Source organism: Oncorhynchus keta, unplaced genomic scaffold (genome assembly GCF_023373465.1).
Source record: "Oncorhynchus keta strain PuntledgeMale-10-30-2019 unplaced genomic scaffold, Oket_V2 Un_contig_5186_pilon_pilon, whole genome shotgun sequence".
NCBI classification, from domain to species: Eukaryota; Metazoa; Chordata; class Actinopteri; order Salmoniformes; family Salmonidae; genus Oncorhynchus; species Oncorhynchus keta.
In genome coordinates this window covers 111,067-135,238 of record NW_026288159.1, presented here as the reverse complement: position 1 = coordinate 135,238, position 24,172 = coordinate 111,067, and the positions used below count along the sequence as shown (strand labels likewise).

The window sequence follows — 24,172 nt, the reverse complement described above, 5'->3', positions numbered from 1 at the left end:
TCTGGACGTTATACAACGTTTTACAGGGGTTCTTCTGGACGTTATACAACGTTTTACAGTGGTTCTTCTGGACGTTATACAACGTTTTACAGGGGTTCTTCTGGACGTTATACAACGTTTTACAGGGGTTCTTCTGGACGTTATACAACGTTTTACAGTGGTTCTTCTGGACGTTATACAACGTTTTACAGGGGTTCTTCTGGGCGTTATACAACATTTACAGGGGTTCTTCTGGACGTTATACAACGTTTTACACTGTAAAAGCTGGTGGAGGGAGAGCCACTGACATTGAACTACAGGTATAGTGAACCTGTCCAATTAACTTAGTTGTAATTGTGTTGTATGTGCAATACCTGAATTATAGGTTTGTGTTTTCCCATGTTAAATCATTACAGCCAATGACCCTCTAAAATGTCTCTGATTCACTTTCATCAGTTCTTTGTATGAATGACATCCCATGTAAAACTCAAACCTCAACTTGCAATATGTCACCTAAGAACACATTGTATCTTCACGTGACATGAATCATTCAAATGTATATTTTCATACTTTTAATTCAGGCAAATCAGAGTAATCATGGTACTATCAAGTGAAAAAACTAGAGTCAAGATCATCAGTGAAATATGGACCAGTGCCATAGGTTCAACAGTAGAGGAGCCTGTGCACATGCATGTGGACATTTCTCTACATTCTGTAACTACCTGGCCTCACTACCCACTCATGTACCCAACTTACTTTAGACTGAATTCTCACAGGTGTCTCTCTTTTCTTTCAGTTTAAAATTATACTATTTATCATTTTTCTTACAGCCAAAATAAAGTATTTACTACAGAAGTCAGGAATGGTGTGTGTGTGTGTGATTATCATAAAACTGTTTATCATCACAGAAAGCAATTGGATATTTTCAAATTCATTGAGCGAGAGAGAGCGAGAGAGGAGGGAGAGTGAGAGAAAGAGAGGGAGAGCGAGAGTGAGAGAAAGAGAGAAGGGAGAGCGAGAGAGAGAGGAGAGGAGAGAGAGGAAGAGAGAGAGAGCGAGAGGAGAGGGAGAGAGAGAGAGAGAGAGAGGAGGAAGAGAGAGAGAGCAAGAGAGGAGGGAGAGAGAGAATAGAATGAATAGAGATTATTAGACTGTTGTTTGCATCTTGCCAATAATCAGGTGAACTGGCAGAGAAACAGACACCGCCCATTGACTGTTTTACCCTGAGATATGTATGTGCTAAAATATAAACATGGTTGTAGATATTATACAAAATAGGATCATTGTTATTGTACAATCTGTGATTTAATAAATGTTCATGCATTGGTCCGCAAACCCCCCAAAAAGGTTGTGAAATCACTTTTTTGTGTACCTCATGTGAGAAACATTTATGTACAACAGGAAACAGGAAACAAGAGGAATTGAAGACTTCAAAGTTGCTTTTCTAACTGTGGTTTTACGGTTTAATTTGTAGGATATACTCCAATCTGTTCTGTATGATCTATTGTCTCTTTCTTAGAGAGGTTTTGCAGGTTTATGGACAAAATATTTCAGTGGTCATTTTTTAAACGTTTCATTTAGATTTCAACAAATTTGTTTAAAGAAACACAAAAGAACATGAACAAATGTATTGTCTCTGTATACTCAGAATAATAAATAACAGAGTCAACTGAAATTCTGTCATTAGTCTTTCAAGAGGAGCAACAGAGCAGCTGCTTACTCAAGCACTCTGTTTTTCCAGCCTGGTCTCATAGACTACACGTAACATACTCAAGCACTCTGTTTTTCCAGCCTGGTCTCATAGACTACACGTAACATACTCTAGCACTCTGTTTTTCCAGCCTGGTCTCATAGACTACACGTCTGTTTTTCCAGCCTGGTCTCATAGACTACACGTAACATACTCTAGCACTCTGTTTTTCCAGCCTGGTCTCATAGACTACACGTAACATACTCTGGCACTCTGTTTTTCCAGCCTGGTCTCATAGACTACACGTAACATACTCTAGCACTCTGTTTTTCCGGCCTGGTCTCAGACTACACGTAACATACTCTAGCACTGTTTTTCCAGCCTGATGTCATAGACTACACGTAACATAGTAAAAGTAAATCCAGATTTCGAAACACTCAATTTATTATAGTTACATAAGACAGAAGGTTACTTATGACACAAAACAAAAGTAGAGTGGTTGGTCAGGTTGGGTAGGTGTAAAACATGAACATCAAGCAACCCAAAGGCTGTGTGTATGAATAACATCACAGACAATTTTAGAATTTTATCTAATTAGCAACTTTGGAACTACTTACCAATTTTTTGCAACTTTGCAACTACTTAGCATGTTAGCTAACCCTTCCCCTAACCTTAACCTAACTCCTAACCTTAACCCCTAACCTGGCTAACATTAGCGTTAGCCACCTAGATAACTTTAGCCTCAACAAATTAGAATTCATAACATATCATACGTTTTGCAAATTCGTAACATAATGTACGAAATGGAAGATGGACATCCACAAATGAATAGCATGCCAAACGTTACATATCATACTATTTGGAGTGTCACGGATATACGTTTACTATGTTACGTCTACCTCTGAGTCCAGGTTGGTATTTCATTCTGTTTCTCCTCTTTCTGTTTATTGTGTACAGACAACAAAAAAAACACATGCATTCACATAAATATTGCTGTAGATTCACACTTTTACATTTTAAGTTAAATCAGCACAATTGAAACAAGAAAGTTCATGTTGTCCGTCCGTCTATTTACTACTATGTGAACATGTGGCTGGCCTGCTGTGTGACTCTGATAAAGGTGGTCCTGCGACTGAGCTCCTTCAGTTTGGCAGCTCCTACGTAGGTGCAGGTGGAGCGCAGACCACCCAGAATGTCCCTGATGGTGGCCTCTACATCCCCCCTGTACGGTACCTCCACCGTCCTGCCCTCTGATGCTCTGCAGGAGGAGAGGGGTATGGAGGGATTGAGGAAGAGGGGAAAACTTGTCAATAAATCTATGGTCTTTCCATTGGGTTGATCAGGCACATTGATTTCTTAGGTCTTCGACATCATCTACAGTTTTGTACTAAACAGACCAGAGCTAACTACTAAATTAACATTTTGTGAAGAAAATGTGTGTGCTTGCTTGTTACTGTCAGAAAAACTGAAAGGATACTGTATTTCTATAGTGTGGGCGGAAGGTAGGCTAGTGCAGGGGTTCCCAACGAGGGGTACAAGGACCCCCAGGGGTACTTGAGAAGACTCATGAGACCATAGGCCTTCTGGTAAAATGCACAAGGGGGTACTTCAGGGGTACTCCAGGCAGAGCTAAATTCAGTCGATGGTACAGTAACCGAAGAAGGCTGGGAACCACTGTCCCAGCGGTTAGATCATTGGACCATTAACCATAAGGTTGCTACTTTGAATCCCCACCCCGGCAAGGTGAAAACAATCTGTTGATGTGCCCTTGAGCAAGGCACTTAACACTCATTTCTCCAGGGCCCTGGCTTTGACCTCACTCTCCGAGGGCGTCTCAGGGAGAACGGGATATGCCCCCCCCCCATGTGTAAGACAGGACAGATATAAGCACCCACTTAATGAGTACTGTTAACCTGTACTCTGCCACTCCCCCATGTGTAAGACAGGACAGATATAAGCACCCACTTAATGAGTACTGTTTAACAGGACTCTGCCACTCCCCCATGTGTAAGACAGGACAGATATAAGCACCCACCTAATGAGTACTGTTTTACCTGTACTCTGCCACTCCCCCATGTGTAAGACAGGACAGATATAAGCACCCACCGAATGAGTACTGTTAACCTGTACTCTGCCACTCCCCATGTGTAAGACAGGACAGATATAAGCACCCACCTAATGAGTACTGTTAACCTGTACTCTGCCACTCCCCATGTGTAAGACAGGACAGATATAAGCACCCACCTAATGAGTACTGTTTACCTGTACTCTGCCACTCCCCCATGTGTAAGACAGGACAGATATAAGCACCCACCTAATGAGTACTGTTAACCTGTACTCTGCCACTCCCCATGTGTAAGACAGGACAGATATAAGCACTGTTAACCTGTACCTGCCACTCCCCCATGTGAGGACAGATACTGTTTTACCTGTACTCTGCCACTCCCCATGTGTAAGACAGGACAGATATAAGCACCCACCTAATGAGTACTGTTAACCTGTACTCTGCCACTCCCCCATGTGTAAGACAGGACAGATATAAGCACCCACCTAATGAGTACTGTTTACCTGTACTCTGCCACTCCCCCATGTGTAAGACAGGACAGATATAAGCACCCACCTAATGAGTACTGTTTTACCTGTACTCTGCCACTCCCCCATGTGTAAGACAGGACAGATATAAGCACCCACCTAATGAGTATTGTTTTACCTGTACTCTGCCACTCCCCCATGTGTAAGACAGGACAGATATAAGCACCCACCTAATGAGTACTGTTTTACCTGTACTCTGCCACTCCCCCTACGTGTTTCTTCATGGCCGTGTCAGAGCTCATCCCATAGAACAGCTGGACCTTTCTGCCATTCTTCTCAATGACCTCCCCGGCACACTGGTCGTGGCCAGCCAGCATCCCCCCCAGCATCACAAAATCAGCTCCAGCGCCTAGAATCACACAAACACAACCCTGTTGAGAGAGGGTCAGGCAAGGCAGTATTTTTGAGTGACACAACACAATGCATGCGTTCCAAATGGATCCTATTACCAATATAGTGCACTACAATGACCAGGCACCATAAAGAATAGGACACACACACACACAATGTCACTATGATAGTATGATTTATCAAACCAGGACTCACCAAATGCCTTAGCCACATCACCAGGACAGCTACATCCGCCATCCTGGTGAGATAAAACAAAACATATTGAGCAAACATTGTGGGAACGTTCAGCGGTTTAATCTCTCAAAGGGAAAGCCAGGCGTAACCCCGAGCTCCAGCACCTTTAACCCCTGGGTTCGTTCAGATAGGAATGTTGTGTAGATACATGTATTGTGCAGGTGCGTTGCACCCTCCTGAATCTGACCCAAGAGGTCAGAATGTCAGAAGGTTCTTGAGGTCCGAAGGTCACTCACTGAGATGATGTGAGCCTTCAGGCCGTGGGCGGAGTCTGCACACTCTATGACAGCGCTGAGCTGGGGGTATCCCACTCCCGTCTTAATGCGCGTCGTACACACAGAACCTAGAGGGGAATCATGACGTGTCAGTTTGTCAGGAGCTGAATGCACTCAGCTGAAGTATTGTTCTCTCTTGAAGGGAGCCCTGGTGAACTCATGGCTCCATATAGTGCTCTACTTATAGTGCACTATGTAGGGAAGAGGGTGCTAGAGTAACAGACAGAGTAACAGAGTAACATAGAGTAACAGACAGAGTAACATAGAGTAACATACAGAGTAACAGAGTAACAGACAGAGTAACAGAAAGTAACAGACAGAGTAACAGAGTAACAGACAGAGTAACAGAGTAACAGACAGAGTAACAAAGTAACAGACAGAGTAACAGAGTAACAGACAGAGTAAGACAGAGTAACCGACAGAGTAACAGACAGAGTACCAGACAGAGTACCAGACAGAGTACCAGACAGAGTAACAGAGAGTAACAGACAGAGTGCCAGAGTAACAGACAGAGTAACAGAGTAACAGACAGAGTAACAGAGAGAAACAGGCAGAGTAAAAGAGAGTAACAGACAGAGTAACAGAGTAACAGACAGAGTAACAGATGGAGTACCAGACAGAGTACAGACAGAGTAACAGACAGAGTAACAGAGTAACAGACAGAGTAACAGAGAGAAACAGGCAGAGTAAAAGAGAGTAACAGACAGAGTAACAGACAGAGTAACAGACAGAGTAACAGACAGAGTACCAGACAGAGTAACAGAGTAACAGACAGAGTAACAGACAGAGTAACAGACAGAGTAACAGACAGAGTAACAGAGTAACAGACAGAGTAACAGACAGAGTAACAGAGTAACAGACAGAGTAAGAGTAACAGACAGACAGAGTAACAGACAGAGTAACAGACAGAGTAACAGACAGAGTAACAGACAGAGTAACAGAGTACCAGACAGAGTGCCAGAGTAACAGACAGAGTAACAGACAGAGTAACAGAGTAACAGACAGAGTAACAGACAGAGTAACAGAGTAACAGACAGAGTAACAGAGTAACAGACAGAGTAACAGAGTAACAGACAGAGTAACAGACAGAGTAACAGAGTAACAGACAGAGTACCAGAGTAACAGACAGAGTAACAGAGTAACAGACAGAGTAACAGACAGAGTAACAGAGTAACAGACAGAGTAACAGAGTAACAGACAGAGTAACAGACAAAGAGTAACAGACAGAGCAACAGACAGAGTAACAGAGTACCAGACAGAGTAACAGACAGAGTAACAGACAGAGCAACAGACAGAGTAACAGACAGAGTAACAGACAGAGCAACAGACAGAGCAACAGACAGAGTAACAGACAGAGCAACAGACAGAGCAACAGACAGAGCAACAGACAGAGCAACAGACAGAGCAACAGACAGGGTAACATATGGAGTACCAGATTAACAGACAGTAACAGATAGGGTAACAGAGTAACAGATGGAGTACCAGAGTAACAGACAGAGTAACAGAGTACCAGACAGAGTAACAGACAGAGTACCCGAGTACCAGACAGAGCAACAGACAGAGTAACAGACAGAGTAACAGACAGAGTAACAGAGTACCACATGGAGTACCAGAGTACCAGACAGAGTAACAGACAGAGTAACAGACGGAGTACCCGAGTACCAGACAGAGTAACAGACAGAGCAACAGACAGAGTAACAGACAGAGTAACAGACAGAGTAACAGAGTACCTGACAAGGAGTACAACAGACAGAGCAACAGACAGAGTAACAGACAGGGTAACAGACAGAGTATCAGAGTACCAGACAGAGTAACATACAGAGTAACAGACAAAGTACCAGAGTACCTGACAAAGTACCAGACAGAGTAACAGGCGGAGTAACAGAAGTACCAGACAGAGTACCAGACAGAGCAACAGACAGAGTACCAGACAGAGTAACAGACAGAGTACCAGACAGAGTAACAGACAGAGTAACAGACAGAGTAACAGATGGAGTACCAGAGTAACAGACAGAGTATCGGAGTACCAGACAGAGTAACAGACAGAGTACCGGAGTACCAAGCAGAGTAACAGACAGAGTAACATAGTAACAGATGGAGTACCAGAGTAACAGACAGAGTAACATAGTAACAGATGGAGTATCAGAGTAACAGACAGGGTAACAGAGTAGCAGATGGAGTAACAGACAGAGTACCAGACCCACCTGGCCCAATACCCACTTTAATGATGTCAGCTCCTGCCAGGATCAGCTCCTCCACCATCTCTCCTGTCACCACGTTGCCAGCCTGACCACAGTTAGACACACACACACAGACACACAGACACACAGACAGACACACACACACACACACACAGACAGACACACAGACAGACACACAGACACACACACAGACAGACACACAGACAGACACACAGACACACACACAGACAGACACACAGACACACACACACACACACACACAGACAGACACACACAGACACACAGACAGACAGACACACACAGACACACACACAGACACACAGACAGACAGACACACACACACAGACAGACACACACACAGACAGACACACAGACACACACACAGACAGACACACAGACAGACACACAGACAGACACACAGACAGACACACAGACAGACACACAGACAGACACACAGACACACACACAGACAGACACACAGACAGACACAGTCATAGCATTTAGAATCCCTATACAGCTACCAAACCAACTAACTACCAAACAGGTGACAGTTTAACATTGCATGGCACATCACATTGCACATGTAAGAATATTTGCAGTAATTAAAACGACATAAGCAAATGAAGTCTTCGAAAGCTGTTCAGCTGTGTGTTAACTTGATGGAACGGCCTCACCATGATAGTGTGTTGGGGAAACCTCCCCCTGACGGTTTTGACAAACTCCACAAAGTGTTCAGAGTAGCCGTTGGCAACGTCCAGACAGACGAATCTGATGTCAGAGACGGCCTCCAGGACGCTGCACAGCTTCTCCAGGTCGGCTTGACCGCTGCCTGAACTGACCGCTACGTGCTGAGGGGGACGGGGACAGGGCGGCAGTGTGAGAGAACAACCAGGGTTGAAAGGATGGAGGTGCTACCGTAGAAATAGAATCATTAGAATGGGTCTGGAGCCTCTGATTTGACTGGTAAACTCATGGGGGAAACTCAAAATGGCTACCAGTTATGGCATCATTGACTTGTAAAGGGGTGGCCGTTCTAGTGATTATATTTCTATGCGTGCTACTATAAGCACTTCCATAACAAATCAGAGCACTAGTCCTTATAAGCGTTAGAAACATTACCATGGGCCACCCACTATTTCCATAACAACTCCTGAATTCTATACATTATTCAAACCCTGGGGACACCACTGTTGCATGAGGTCATGAAAATGCTGTATGAAGACAATTCTAGCTGTCCTCCAAACATTGTTGTCTGGGATTATTATAAACCTCCAAACATTGTTGTCTGGGATTATTACAAACCTCCAAACATTGTTGTCTGGGATTATTATAAACCTCCAAACATTGTTGTCTGGGATTATTACAAACCTCCAAACATTGTTGTCTGGGATTATTATAAACCTCCAAACATTGTTGTCTGGGATTATTACAAACCTCCAAACATTGTTGTCTGGGATTATTATAAACCTCCAAACATTGTTGTCTGGGATTATTACAAACCTCCAAACATTGTTGTCTGGGATTATTATAAACCTCCAAACATTGTTGTCTGGGATTATTATAAACCTCCAAACATTGTTGTCTGGGATTATTACAAACCTCCAAACATTGTTGTCTGGGATTATGACAAACCTCCAAACATTGTTGTCTAGGATTATTACAAACCTCCAAACATTGTTGTCTATGATTATTACAAACCTCCAAACATTGTTGTCTGGGATTATTATAAACCTCCAAACATTGTTGTCTATTATTACAAACCTCCAAACATTGTTGTCTAGGATTATTACAAACCTCCAAACATTGTTGTCTGGGATTATTACAAACCTCCAAACATTGTTGTCTGGGATTATTATAAACCTCCAAACATTGTTGTCTGGGATTATTACAAACCTCCAAACATTGTTGTCTGGGATTATTACAAACCTCCAAACATTGTTGTCTGGAAAATTACAAACCTCCACAGTGTAGTGCTTCTTGCATGGCGGTGAAGAGAGTTTGCTGGGATTATGTACAAACCAAGAAGAATGGAAACATTGTTGTCTGGGCATTGACCTTATCAAACACTCAAACATTGTTCATCTGGGATTTTACAAACCTCACCCTGGCATTGTTTCTGGGTCATCCCTCCAAACATTGTTGTCTGGGATTATTACAAACCTTTTAACATTGTTGTCTGGGATTATTACAAACCTGGCAAACATTTTGGTCATCAGGCAACCCTTTTACAGGTCATCACCTCCAAACATTTTGGTCATCACCCTGGCTACTTTTCACACAAACCTCCAAACATCATCACCCTGGCAACTTTCACAGGTCAAAACCCTTCCAACTCCTCCACAGGTAGTGCTTCTGCATGGCGGTGAAGAGAGTTTGCTAGAGGAGAATGTAGAGAAACAACAGAACCACTGGAGTTTCACCTGGTCTGATCATGTAGTCAGTGGCAACTCCCTGACCTTTACACCATCACCATGGCAACCCACCTTCCACAGGTCATCACCCTGGCAACCCTTTCACAGGTCATCACCCTGGCAACCCTTTCACAGGTCATCACCCTGGCAACCCTTTCACAGGTCATCACCCTGGCAACCCTTTCACAGGTCATCACCCTGGCAACCCTTTTACAGGTCATCACCCTGGCAACCCTTTTACAGGTCATCACCCTGGCAACCCTTTTACAGGTCATCACCCTGGCTACTCTTTCACAGGTCATCACCCTGGCAACCCTTTCACAGGTCATCACCCTGGCAACCCTTTCACAGGTCATCACCCTGGCAACCCTTTCCAGGTCATCACCCTGGCAACTCCTTTTACAGGTCATCACCCTGGCAACCCTTTTACAGGTCATCACCCTGGCAACCCTTTTACAGGTCATCACCCTGGGCAACTCCTTTTACACAGGTCATCACCCTGGCAACTCCTTTCACAGGTCATCACCCTGGCAACCCTTTCACAGGTCATCACCCTGGCAACCCAAACACCCTGAACCCTTTCACAGGTCATCAGGTTGTCAAGACTTCAATGAAGCAGAAACCTGGGGATGACTGGACATGTTGTTGTTGTTGGTCTGACAGAGAAACTCCAGAACCACTGGAGTTTTTCCTGGTCTGATCATGTGGTCAGTAGAAACTCCCTGACCTTTACCATGGCATGTGTCCAGGTCTGATCATGTGGTCAGTAGAAACTCCCTGACCTTTACCATGGCATGTGTCCAGGTCTGATCATGTGGTCAGTAGAAACTCCCTGACCTTTACCATGGCATGTGTCCAGGTCTGGTCATGTGGTCAGTAGAAACTCCCTGACCTTTACCATGGCATGTGTCCAGGTCTGGTCATGTGGTCAGTAGAAACTCCCTGACCTTTACCATGGCATGTGTCCAGGTCTGGTCATGTGGTCAGTAGAAACTCCCTGACCTTTACCATGGCATGTGTCCAGGTCTGGTCATGTGGTCAGTAGAAACTCCCTGACCTTTACCATGGCATGTGTCCAGGTCTGGTCATGTGGTCAGTAGAAACTCCCTGACCTTTACCATGTCATGTGTCCAGGTCTGATCATGTGTCCAGGTCTGGTCATGTGGTCAGTAGAAACTCCCTGACCTTTACCATAGCATGTGTCCAGGTCTGATCATGTGGTCAGTAGAAACTCCCTGACCTTTACCATGGCATGTCCAGGTCCATAGTGGTCAAACTCCCTGACCCTTATCATGGCAAGTGTCCAGGTCTGATCATGTGGTCAGTAGAAACTCCCTGACCTTTACCATGGCATATGTCCAGGTCTGGTCATGTGGTCAGTAGAAACTCCCTGACCCTTATCATGGCATGTGTCCAGGTCTGATCATGTGGTCAGTAGAAACTCCCTGACCTTTACCATGGCATGTGTCCAGGTCTGATCATGTGGTCAGTAGAAACTCCCTGACCTTTACCATGGCATGTGTCCAGGTCTGGTCATGTGTCCAGTAGAAACTCCCTGACCCTTACCATAGCATGTGTCCAGGTCTGGTCATGTGGTCAGTAGAAACTACCTGACCTTTACCATGGCATGTGTCCAGTAGAAACTCCCTGACCCTTACCATAGCATGTGTCCAGGTCTGATCATGTGTCCAGCAGTGTTTCCATACTACCCTTTCACACCTAGACAAAAGGAACACCTATGTGAGAATGCTATTAATTAACTACAGCTCAGCGTTCAACACCATAGTCTCCTCAAAGCTCATCGCTAAGCTAAGGACCCTGGGACTGGATTCTGGACTTCCTGACGGGCCGCCCCCAGGTGGTAAGGGTAGGTAACAACACATCCAACACGCTGATCCTCAACACAGGGGCCCCTCAGGGGTGCGTGCTCAGTGCCCTCCTGTACTCCCTGTTTACTCATTGACTGCATGGCCAGGCACGACTCCAACACCATCATTAAGTTTGCTGATGACACAACAGTGGTAGGCCTGATCACCAACAACGATGAGAGGGAAGAGGTCAGAAACCTGTGATGACGCCAAGTTCCTTGGCGTCATCACCAACAAACTAACATGGTCCAAGCACACCAAGACAGTCGTGAAGAGGGCACAACAAAACCTATTCCCCCTAAGGAGACTGAAAAGATTTGGCATGGGTCCTCAGATCCTCAAAAGGCTTTACAGCTGCACCATCGAGAGCATCCTGACGGGTTGCATCAATGCCTGGTATGGCAACTGCTCGGTCTCCGACCGCAAGGCACTACAGAGGGTAGTGTGTACGGCCCAGTACATCACCGGGGCCAAGCTTCCTGCCATTCAGGACCTCTATACCAGGTGGTGTCAGAGGAAGGCCCTAAAAATTGTCAAAGACTCCAGCCACCCTCGTCATAGACTGTTCTCTCTGCTACCGCACGGCAAGCGGTACCGGAGCACAAAGTCTAGGTCCAAGTGGCTCCTAAATAGCTTCTACCCCCAAGCCATGAGACTCCTGAACAGCTAATCAAATGGATACCCAGACTATTTGCAAATCCATTTAAGTTGATTTGACTATTGACCAGAGCCCTGTGGGACTAGGGTGCCATTTGGGAATAGGGTGCCATTTTGGAAAAGGGTGCCATTTTGGAAAAGGGTGCCATTTTGGGAATAGGGTGCCATTTGGGAATAGGGTGCCATTTTGGGAATAGGGTGCCATTTTGGAATAGGGTGCCATTTTGGGAATAGGGTGCCATTTTGGAAAAGGGTGCCATTTTGGAAAAGGGTGCATTTTGGGAATGCCATTTTGGGAATAGGGTGCCATTTTGGGAATAGGGTGCCATTTTGGGAATAGGGTGCCATTTCGGGAATAGGGTGCCATTTGGGAATAGGGTGCCATTTTGGGAATAGGGTGCCATTTTGGAAAAGGTTGCCATTTGGGAAAAGGTTGCCATTTGGGAATAGGGTGCCACTTGGAATGCACAAACGCTACAGTGCTAACCTTGCTGAGGACCTGTGCCATCTCAAAGGTGCCCGTGGTGTCCATGTTGGCAGCGATGATGGGGATGCCATGGTAACTCTGTTTGGAATTACGGAACGTGAACGTCCTCCGTAGGTCCACCTGTGAGGAGGGGAGCACAGTAACAATAAATAATCCTAGTGTATCCCAAATGGGACCTTATTCCCTATATAGTGCACTACTTCTGACCAGATCCCTATGCGCACTACATAGAGAACAGAGGGTGCCATTTGGGATGCAAGCCAATAAATCACACATTTTATTAATGAACGCCTATCAAAACACCAAAAGGTACAAATGCACATCATAAAAAGTAAGAATGGAAGAGGAAACCACACAGGCATTTAGCATTAGAAGTTGTGGGAATACTGCCTGAAGTCAGGACAGTTGACATAACATGAGAGGATTGGGAAGACCAGTTAAGTTGGGGTAATGTATAACATACAGGTGATGTTTGCTGGATTTGCCCCCAGAGTGACGGCCTGTATTGAAACTATTTGAGGGTTTAAAGAAGTTAGAACATTGGTATTGAAGTAGATTTTGTATTTTTTTAAACTATTAAAAAAACATATGTTCATATTTCTCCCCGAGATGTCTCTCCATCCGGGATAAAATGTCTGACAATGCTGGCAACAAATAACCTATTATCCTTCAATCTAATTCAATGACTAATCAACGAACCAATGGCTGCTAGTGAGTGTATGGCCATATGCCAAAAGCATAATATTGTGTCAACTACAGTAAAATGACACATTAAAAAAAAGCCTTGATCTCAATCCTCTGATGATGATGTCTCATTGTTTCATCATGAATCAGCCTGCCTGGGTTCACCATACATCAGCCTGAATCAGCCTGCCTGAATCAGGTCATCATGAATCAGCCTGCCTGGGTTCATCATGAATCAGCCTGAGCATCAGGCTGCCTGGGTTCACCATCAGCCTGAATCAGCCTGAATCAGCCTGCCTGGGTTCATCATGAATCAGCCTGAACCTCAGCCTGCCTGGGTTCACCCTGAATCAGCCTGAATCAGCCTGCCTGGGTTCATCATGAATCAGCCTGCCTGGGTTCACCATGAATCAGCCTGAGCCTGTCAGCCTGCCTGGGTTCATCAGAATCAGTCTGAACCTCAGCCTGTCTGGGTTCACCGTGAATCAGCCTGAATCAGCCTGTCTGGGTTCACCCTCAGCCTGTCTGGGTGTTAAGGGAATCCCTGAACATTTCAATCAGCCTGTCTGGAATTCACCATGAATCAGCCTGTCTGGAGTCAATGCCTGAATCAGCCTGTGGCGGGAGGTTCACCCTGAATCAGCCTGCCTGTGTTCACCATGAATCAGCCTGCCTGTTTATGTTCATTCTTATAAAATAAGGGTCTTACAAACCCCTAATGCATTGACAGAGTGTTTAATTTTGATTGGGAATTTAGAATTCCTTCAACACTGGGTTCACCCTGAATCAGCCTGTCTGGGTTCACCCTGAATCAGCCTGTCTGGGTTCCCCCTGAATCAGCCTGTCTGGGTTCACCCTGAATCAGCCTGTCTGGGTTCACCCTGAATCAGCCTGTCTGGGTTCACCCTGAATCAGCCTGTCTGGGTTCACCCTGAATCAGCCTGTCTGGGTGTTAAGGCCTGTCTGGGTTCATTTGTTATCCTATAATGTCTGACCCCTGAATTAGCCTGTATACATTTCAATCAGGATGAATTAAAGCCTGACTATTATGTTACTGTACATGTATGAATTTTCTCAGCATGTCTTGCTCCCAATTTCCAATCAGCCTGTATATAATGAATCAGTCAGGAGTTTAGAACAATGCCTGTCTGGTTCACAAATGTCTAATGAATCAGCATCTCCAGAATCAGCATGCAGGTTCCCCTGATGGACTATCAGACTGTCTAGAATGCTTATCTACACTGAATCTGACCTTGGCTCTGAATCAGGCTGAGGAGGGAAGGCTTGAGAACTAATAGGGCCTTTCTACCAGTGTCAAGAAGAGACGAATCAGCCTTTAGAAACGTCTGACGTCCTTTTCAGTTTATAAGCCTGTGGTAAAATGTGTTCCCCCTGAACTTCTGTTCACTCAGCATGTCTGTTACCTGAATTATAAAATAAGGCTTTAAACCCCTGAATCATTGACAGAGTGTTTAATTCACCTGGGACCTGAATCCTTCAACCTGGGTTCACCCTGAATCAGCCTGTCTGGGTTCACCTGAATCAGCATGTCTGAGTTCCCCCTGAATGAGCCTGTCTGGGTTAATCCTGAATCAGCATGTCTGAGTTCCCCCTGAATGAGCCTGTCTGGGTTCACCCTGAATCAGCATGTCTGAGTTCCCCCTGAATCAGCCTGTCTGGGTTCACCCTGAATGAGCCTGTCTGGGTTCACCCTGAATCAGCATGTCTGAGTTCCCCCTGAATCAGCCTGTCTGGGTTCCCCATGAATCAGCCTGTCTGGGTTCACCCTGAATCAGCATGTCTGAGTTCCCCCTGAATCAGCCTGTCTGGGAATCAGCCTCACCCTGAATCAGCCTGAATCAGCATGTCTGGGTTCATCCTAAAAGAATAAGCAAATAGAACTTCAGATGTAGGACAGAACAGATTAACAGTGTCTCTGTCTAAATCCCAAATTGCACCCTATATAGTACTCTACATTTGAGAGCCCTATGGTGCATTATATAGGGAATAGGGTGCCACTCAGTGTCACACTCACTGTCCCCTATGGGCCCTGGTCAAAATAAGTGAACTATATAGGGAATATAGTGCCATATGGGAATAAGGTGCAAGCTTGACTCTCTCATGTCATGTACTGTAAAAATATATATATATATATATAAAATAGAAACACCCACAAATCTAGTTGTTTCAACCAATCCTTATTCAGTAACTGGTACCAAAGCCTTGTTTAAGTTTCCTCAACTCTTCGGTCAAAGTGTTACCTGAACTGTTTTAGTAGGCCCAACAATATCTCTAATATGAGAAAACGCAGGAAAATAATTCAGCCAACTTAAAGGGATGGCTTTTCTCTATTTGTCTCATATGTTCATTCAACTAGAAATTATTATGTTTGGTATCTTACCTGAAAAAAAGGCTGTGGAACAGTCACACACACACACACACACACACACACACACACACACACACACACACACACACACACACACACACACACACACACACACACACACACACACACACACACACACACACACACACACACACACACACACACACACACACACACACACACACACACACACACACACGTCCTAATAACAGCCTGTGGATTGTTGTCAACAATGAGGCATATTCCATTTAGTTAGCGTTTAACTCAGTGTCATGTCTCATATGTCATCACATAGAGGTATAGGTGTTGACAGGCGCTAGCCAGGCAGAACATTGTGAACTCTGTGCCAGGCAGGCAGTGGGAGAAGGCACCAATATACACACACATTGACGTATGCACACACACAGACACACACACACACACACACACACACACACACACACACACACACACACACACACCAACATAAAGAGTCAAACACACACAAGCATGCACGCACAGGCGCACACACACGCCCATACAAGCCCCGCTTATGGGAAGGTGACCTCGACACACACAGGGAAGGTTACTGTGTTCTGCTGTAGCAAGCTAAGGAACCATAGAGTATGTTCTACACTGATATCCTCTACATCACCAGTTCTATATGGAATCCTATGGTATCGTTCATCAGTGACCCTCCACAACTGACCCACCCAACACAGCTGGCTTGGGCTAGTTAGTATGTCATTTGTGATTCAACACAGATTTGAACATAAGACTTGATGCTCTTGGCCCCCTTGGGAGTCACACCATGGCTCTTCCTTTCTCTTTTCTGTGCTGACAAGGCAAAACACATTAGACATCTACAACAGCAGCTATAAAGGCTGGTTTATAACACCTTACCTCTGACCTGCTCTTCAGGCTGCTTCTCTTGGGTCTGAACAGGACATCTTTAAAGTCCAGCTTCACATCCACGTCTATCCGAGGCATGATGGCCTGTCACCTCCGGGTTGGTCCAATCCCTGTCCCAGTCCAATAAATCAATAATTCTATGAATCACTAGATCAACATAGAGCCTGTGATGTGGTCTGCTGAGACCCAGACAGTAGCCAACCCTGAACCTCCAGATGCATTAAATATTTATAGCATGTTAACAGGCTCTCCCCTCCCAGCAGCACACTCACCTATGGCTTTATTTGGTCTCTCTCTCTCTCTCTCTCTCATATATATAATTGAGAGCAATGCAGAGGGAGGCAGCCGCAGTTGCAGCACTAGTAGAAGTGGTATTGTCACTGGCCGTCTGACACACATTCATGTCAGATGGACCTATCACTGCAGAGAACAGCACAGCTGCTGACAGAACCAGGAAGTACTGGAGTCAGTCAACATCCTCAGAGGGGATGGGGTGAGGTATATACACTAAAACATTCACAAGGTAGGAAACGCCTAAATGTTTTTTTAATGGGTCACTGAAGGCCAAATTCTGTGCATTACTTTGCATTAATTCTATGTGTAATTATCCTATGGATAAAATTATCATCGTCATCCTCTTCATTGTATCATTCTATTCATCATCCTCAACTATATAATCAAAATAGTTTCTCAAATATTGAGAAAATGGAACCTGAATCACATAATGAAATAGGGTGTATTACCCAACCACACCACTAGGTGGGGAAAGAGAGTTTATTTTCATGAGGAAACAGCTGAAATACAAACTGTTCCAAAGTCCCACCAAGAAATGTCCTAATAACTGCGGACCGTATTCAACAATGAGACATTTTCCATTTAGTTAGTATTTAACACAAAAGACACATTTCAGTTGTACAACTGACTAGGTATCCCCCCCTTTCCCTAATGATAAAAACATGACTGGCCTACTTCAAGGGGTCTCTGAGCAAAATACACTTTCACAATTTCCCCCAGTCTCCCCTAATCATCGATGGAGGTTGTCACTCAGATATCTGTCTTTAGGTTATCAGTAACAGCATTGCTCCGTGCAAACACAACTCCTTTAGGATCTCTATGACATCTTGAGACTAGTTCACAACTGATAGAAAATGCTCACAAATGAAACATTAAGTACAAAATAAATATTTTATTAATACTTGAAAATAAATATGAAATCTTGGTTTAAATTTCAACTCATTAAAACACAGCTTTAAATACAGAACAGAACCTTAACTACAGAAATCATTGATCAACAAATTGAAATCCAATGTCCAGGTACATAGTGTAAATAGCTATTTAAAAAGAAATGAAGAGCTTTGGTAGAGAATTCTTCTCCATTTCATTTAACCCTTATTTTACCAGTTAAGTTGACTGAGAACATTTTCTCATTTACAGCAACGACCTGGGGAATAGTTACAGGGGAGAGGATGTATGAGCCAATTGGCAGCTCATACATGATTAGGTGTCCATGATGGTATGAGGGCCAGATTGGGAATTTAGTCAGGACATCAGGGTTAACACCCCATACTCTTGTAATAAGTGCCATGGGATCTTTAGTGACCACAGAGAGTCAGGACACCCGTTTAACGTCTCATCCGAAAGACGACACGCTACACAGGGCAATGTCCCCAAACACTGTCCTGGGTCATTGGGATATTTTTTTTTAGAGCAGAGGAAAGGGTGCCTCCTACTGGCCCTCCAACACCACTTCCATTAGCATCCAGAGACAAACCATGTTTAGATCTGAGCAAGCCAGCAGTGGGATGCCGGGTGGTATGAGAAGCAATAATGCGACTTCTGTAGACTGGTAACAGGCCTGGTATGGTACATGTTGTTGAACTCGCTGCAGGCCAGAAGATAGATTGAGTAACTCATCTGTGTAAGACAGTGGGAACATCCATCCCAACAGACACCCTATTTAGTGCACTACTTCATTACAGCCCTGTGGGCCCTGATAAAAAAAAATAAAAAAATAAAGACTATTTACCTGGTCTGGTACACTCTTCTAGTCTAATGTAATGACGATTTCAACACCATGGTCAGAGACATGACATTTATATACCGTTTGTATATGGCAGAGATAAAGATATCAAAATACAATGGAGTGTAAAGTATACATATAATGAACAAAAAGCTTATTTCTCTCAAATTGTGCACATATTTGTTTACATCCCCGGTAGTGAGCATTTCCCCTGTGCCAAGATAATCAAGAAGCTGGCATATCAAGAAGCTGATTAAACAGCACAATCATTACACAGGTGCACCTTGTGCTGGGGACAATAAAAGATTGTTCTAAAATGTGCAGTTGTCACACAACACAATACCATAGATGTCTCAAGTTGAGGGAGCGTGCAGTTGGCATGCTGACTGCAGGAATGTCCACCAGAGCTGTTGTCTGAGAAATTAAATGTTCAGAATGCTACTGTATGCAGTCATATAGCACCTCATACAGTAGCACACTACTACTACAACACCAATACTGCAGTACTACTACACTACTGGTATACAACTACTACAGCACTACTACTGGTATACAACTACTACAGCACTACTACTGGTATACTACTACAGCACTACTACTGGTATACAACTACTACAGCACTACTACTGCTATAGCACTACTACTGGTATACAACTACTACAGCACTACTACTGGTATACAACTACTACAGCACTACTACTGGTATACAACTACTGGTATACTACTACAGCACTACCCCTGGTATACAACTACTGGTATACTACTACAGCACTACCCCTGGTATACAACTAGTCTAAAGTATACTGTGGTATAACACTGCAGCACTACACCTGGTACATTTCTAAAGGTATACAACAAATACTACCCCAGCACTACTACGTAGGGTATACAACTAAACCTACTACTTTACTTTTGATGTACAGATTAACTACTGCAGTACTACAACTACTGGTATACTACTAGCAGCACTACCCTGGCTAAGATACAGACTACTGATATACTACCCGTTAGTATAGCTAAGATTGAGCACTACACCTGGTATACAACTACTGCAACACTACTAAGATGGGGAGACAACTACTACAGCACTACTACTGGTATACAACTACTAAGATTGACTACTACAGCACTACCCCTGGTATACAAGCTACTGATAGCTATTTGGTAAATCCCTACGTGTGACAGATCTGGTCTGTGCTGGTATACAACTACTGGAGCACTACAGAGGTGATACTATGCCTGGGAATATACAACTACTCACTGCAGGGACAGCAGGTTGGCATAGGTGGGCTACTGGTAGACTATGGACATGGTATACAACTACTGACAGCACTACTACTGGTATACACTAAGGGGTGAGATCAAAAGATTTGATTAGAATACAATATGCAGCACTACACTGTATACTGTGACTACTGGTATACAGAATTGTATAAACTACAGCAGCACTACTACTGGTGAATTAATCTACTAATCTGGTATTAATGGTGCACTACAACTGACAGTACAGGCATTTAACCTTGACCTACAGGCTACAGAAGGTTCCGGACAGCCACTAAACCATGGGAAACAAACTATAGTTTCTGCAAACATTCTCCCGGTATACACTACTACAGCACTACTTTGCTGGTATACAACTACTACAGCACTACTACTGGTATACAACTTTAACTTGGTTCAAACTTCTTCAGCACAGTGGACAACTACTACAGCATGGCCCTGTAACAGGGACTGGTGTTTAGTGCTACCACCCCTGGTACACAAAAACCCATGGAGAATACGGTTCAAACTACAGTCACTACCATTCTGTCCTACTCCTCCATTTCAATCTACTTTTAGCAGCACTACTTTGGTTTATTTAACCAGGCAAGCACTTAAGAACATATTCTTATTTTCAGCATTACCCCTGGTAAAAAAATGACCCGCCTACTAAACCCCTAAAATAAAGCACTACTACTGGTTTTGCATAAGAAACAACTACTGTCATTCATCACAAAATTTGCAATATCTGTTTTTAAATGGTATACACTTATGGACTACTAATGGGAATTCAACTACAAAATACTAGTCTTGTCCCATTTGTTTAACAGCCCTACTACAAGGTGTAGAAACAACATTAAATAAGAATAAATAAGATAGATACAAAACAAAAACATGAAGAACATAAATCAATCAACTCTAATTAGCATATGTAGGACAGTATACAACTACTACAGCACTACTACTGGTATATAGACTACTACAGCACTATTGACTGGTTAATTGTACTACACGTGTAACTCTGTGTTGTCTGTTCACACTGCTACTGGTTTATCTTGCCAGGTATAAATGAACTACTACAGCACTACTACTGGTATACTACTACAGCACTACTACTGGTAACTATGCCTGTTCTCAACTACCTACAGCACTAAATAAAGGTGAAATAAAAAAATAAAGCACTACCCCTGGTACTTTGCATGGTTTTCTACATGTGCAGCACAATATTGTTTTGAAGGTTTGTTTTAGGACCGATGCCCTTTGAATGTGAACATTTTCTACACATGTCTTGCATCCTGATTGGGGGCTGAAATGAATATTCAGTCTAAAGTTTACAGTGGCATTGTGACAATAATATTATATATAAAGGCGTTTTTAAACTAATTTAGGAAACCTTTTTCATCATTTTGATGTCACCAGATTAACTTTAGATGCAGTATAACGTTAGCCAGCTAGCTAAGATTGAGGGGAGACCATCCAGATTTGAGCTAGTCTCGTTATATTTAGCTAAGATTGAGGGGAGACCTCCAGATTTTTTTAGCTAACGCTAGCCAGCTAGCTAAGATTGAGGGGAGATGTCCTGGGTAACTGATTTTAGCTAGCTAACGTTAGCCAGCTAGCTAAGATTGAGGGGAGACTGCAGATTTGAGCTAGCTAACGTTAGCCTTATGACTAAGATTGACTGCAGATTGTTAGGCCGCTAGCAATGGTAGCTATGATAGCTTCTGACATGTTGACTGATGTCTTGTGGGCCCTGGGGTTCATAGCTTATGACATGCTTGACTGCTGTTTGTGGGCCCTGGGGTCATCCTTATGACATGTTGACTGCATGTCTTGTGGGCCCTGGTGTAGAACTCTCTGGAGGAACAGAGGTGAGTGGCCAGGTCTCTGGGAATATTGAAGGGGGCAGCACTGCTCACTGCCAGGGACAGCAGGTTGGCACAGGTGGGCAGGTAGACGTGCTGGACATGGTCCACCCTGACCGACACACCGGACTGCCTGAAGGGGTGAGATCAAAAGATTTGATTAGAATATAATATGCCAATCTAACATTAAAACACTGTATATATGTGACTTGTGGGCCCTGGGGTCAAACAGACTATTGTTAAAATACAGTCTTGTAGATCTGGGGAATTAATCTATATAATCTTGACTGCCTTAATGGGGCCCTGGGGTCATCAGGCATGACATGTTGACTGCCTGTCTTGTGGGCCCTGGGGTCATCCTTAACATGTTGACTGCCTGTCAGGCTGGGGTCATCCTTATGACATGTTGACTGCCAATAAACTTGTGGGAAAAAGGGTAACTATAGTTTCTGCAAACATTCCTCCCTGGCTCCCATACTCCTCCTCACCAAACAGTTCACTGCATTTGCTTAAAAAGGGGAAAAAACAGTACCAGCTCTTTTCATGAACTGCCAACCACCTGACCTCTAAAAGTTTAACTTGGGGCTTCAAAGTTCATTCAGCACAGTGGAAGATACTTGAACATGGCGTTATGGTGTAACATGGACTGGTGTTTGTGGGCCCCCCTGGAACATCCTAAAACATGGAGAATGTCGGTTCAAACCCTGGGTCATCCTTATCACATGTTGACTTCATGTCTTGTGGGCCCTGGGGTCATCCTTATGACATGTTGACTGCATTTCAATCACTTTTCCTTTTTTTTTTTTTTTACTGCATGTCTTTAACCAGGCAAGTCATCCTTAAGAACATATTCTGCATGTCTTTTTCATGACATGCCTGTCTTGTGGGCCCTTCACTAAACCCCTAAAATAAAGCAGCCCTTAATTGAATGTTAAACTGCAAATGTGTTTTGCATGAAGAAACAACCTGTCATTCATCACAAAATTTGTGAATATCTGTTTTTAAATATACACTGCATGGACTGTACAATGAGGAATTCAACTACAAAATACTAGTCTTGTCCCATTTGTTTAACCATTGCCCCCACTTGTGGGCCCTGGGGTCAACCTTAAATGACAAGTTAGACAAATGTCTTGTGGGCCCTAATCATCCTTAAAACATGTTGACTGCATGTCTTGTGGGCCCCTGGGGTCATGCCTTTTGCACATTGTTGACTGCCTGTCTTTGGGCTACTGTGTTATTGACTTGTTAATTGTTTACTCCATGTGTAACTCTGTGTTGTCTGTTCACACTGCATGTTGACTTTATCTTGGGGCCAGGTCACAGTTGTAAATGAGAACATGTTGACTGCAACTGTCTTGTGGTTAAATAAAGGTGAAATAAAAAAATAAAAAAAATGTTGTGCATGGACTTTGCCCTGGTGTCATTTCTGACATGTGCAGCACATAGTATTTGTTAACTTGCCACAAGCACTGTTGAGGCTGCTGTGGGGGGTCACCTTATCTGTTGAATGTCTTGTGGGGTTACAAGTGCATTTTCCTGCATGTCTTGTGGGCCCTGGGGTCATCCTTCATGTTGACTGCAGAATGTGGGGTTACAAGTCTTGTCTTGGGTCTTGACTCACGGTTCTCAAATCCATTCTTGAGAAAGTGTGAAAAACTGCATGTGGCTTGTGGCACAAAAATAATAATATATATATTTTTTTAAAGGCGTTTTTAACTTTTTTTGATTTTATTTTTTAATCGCCCTTCCACATCTCTGCATCCCAGAGACTACATGTAGCCTCACCTTTGGGACCTATACACACCCGCAAGACTAGCAGGTCAATCTGATCCATCCTTTTCCAGTTGTCTCCATATTTACAGAAATCCTCCAAATTTGCATTCTCCAAGATAATTTTTTCGACATGTTGACTGGTCTTGTGATGAACATGTAGAATGTTGACTGCATGTCTGAGTGGGCCCTGATGTCCTGGGTAACTGCATGTCTTGTGGGCCCTGGGGTCGTCCTTCTGACATGTTGACTGCATGTCTTGTGGGCCCTGGGGTCGTCCTTATGACATGTTGACTGCCTGTCTTGTGGGCCCTGGGGTCGTCCTTATGACATGTTGACTGCATGTCTTGTGGGCCCTGGGGTCATCCTTATGACATGTTGACTGCATGTCTTGTGGGCCCTGGGGTCATCCTTATGACATGTTGACTGCATGTCTTGTGGGCCCTGGGGTCGTCCTTATGACATGTTGACTGCCTGTCTTGTGGGCCCTGGGGTCGTCCTTATGACATGTTGACTGCATGTCTTGTGGGCCCTGGGGTCATCCT

The 24,172-nt window shown here is 44.0% G+C and overlaps 1 long non-coding RNA gene and 2 pseudogenes across 3 annotated transcripts; all 3 read right to left on the bottom strand.

Annotated features, from left to right (window-relative positions):
- Positions 1-1,046: 1,046 nt before the first annotated feature.
- Positions 1,047-17,048, bottom strand: LOC127925143 (GMP reductase 1-like; annotated as a pseudogene).
- LOC127925144 (uncharacterized) lies at positions 2,939-4,367 on the bottom strand. Of its 3 annotated transcripts, none has more exons than XR_008119870.1 (3): positions 4,238-4,367; positions 3,932-4,001; positions 2,939-3,582 (listed from the first exon to the last, which is right to left on the bottom strand). It is a non-coding gene; the product is annotated as an uncharacterized LOC127925144 (long non-coding RNA). The 3 variants fall into 3 exon arrangements; XR_008119872.1 differs by lacking the exon at positions 2,939-3,582 and adding an exon at positions 3,700-3,723; XR_008119871.1 differs by lacking the exon at positions 2,939-3,582 and adding an exon at positions 3,809-3,862.
- Positions 17,049-18,970: 1,922 nt separating the features above from the next.
- Positions 18,971-24,172, bottom strand: part of LOC118379836 (E3 ubiquitin-protein ligase MYLIP-A-like) — a 50,071-nt pseudogene continuing 44,869 nt past the window's right edge.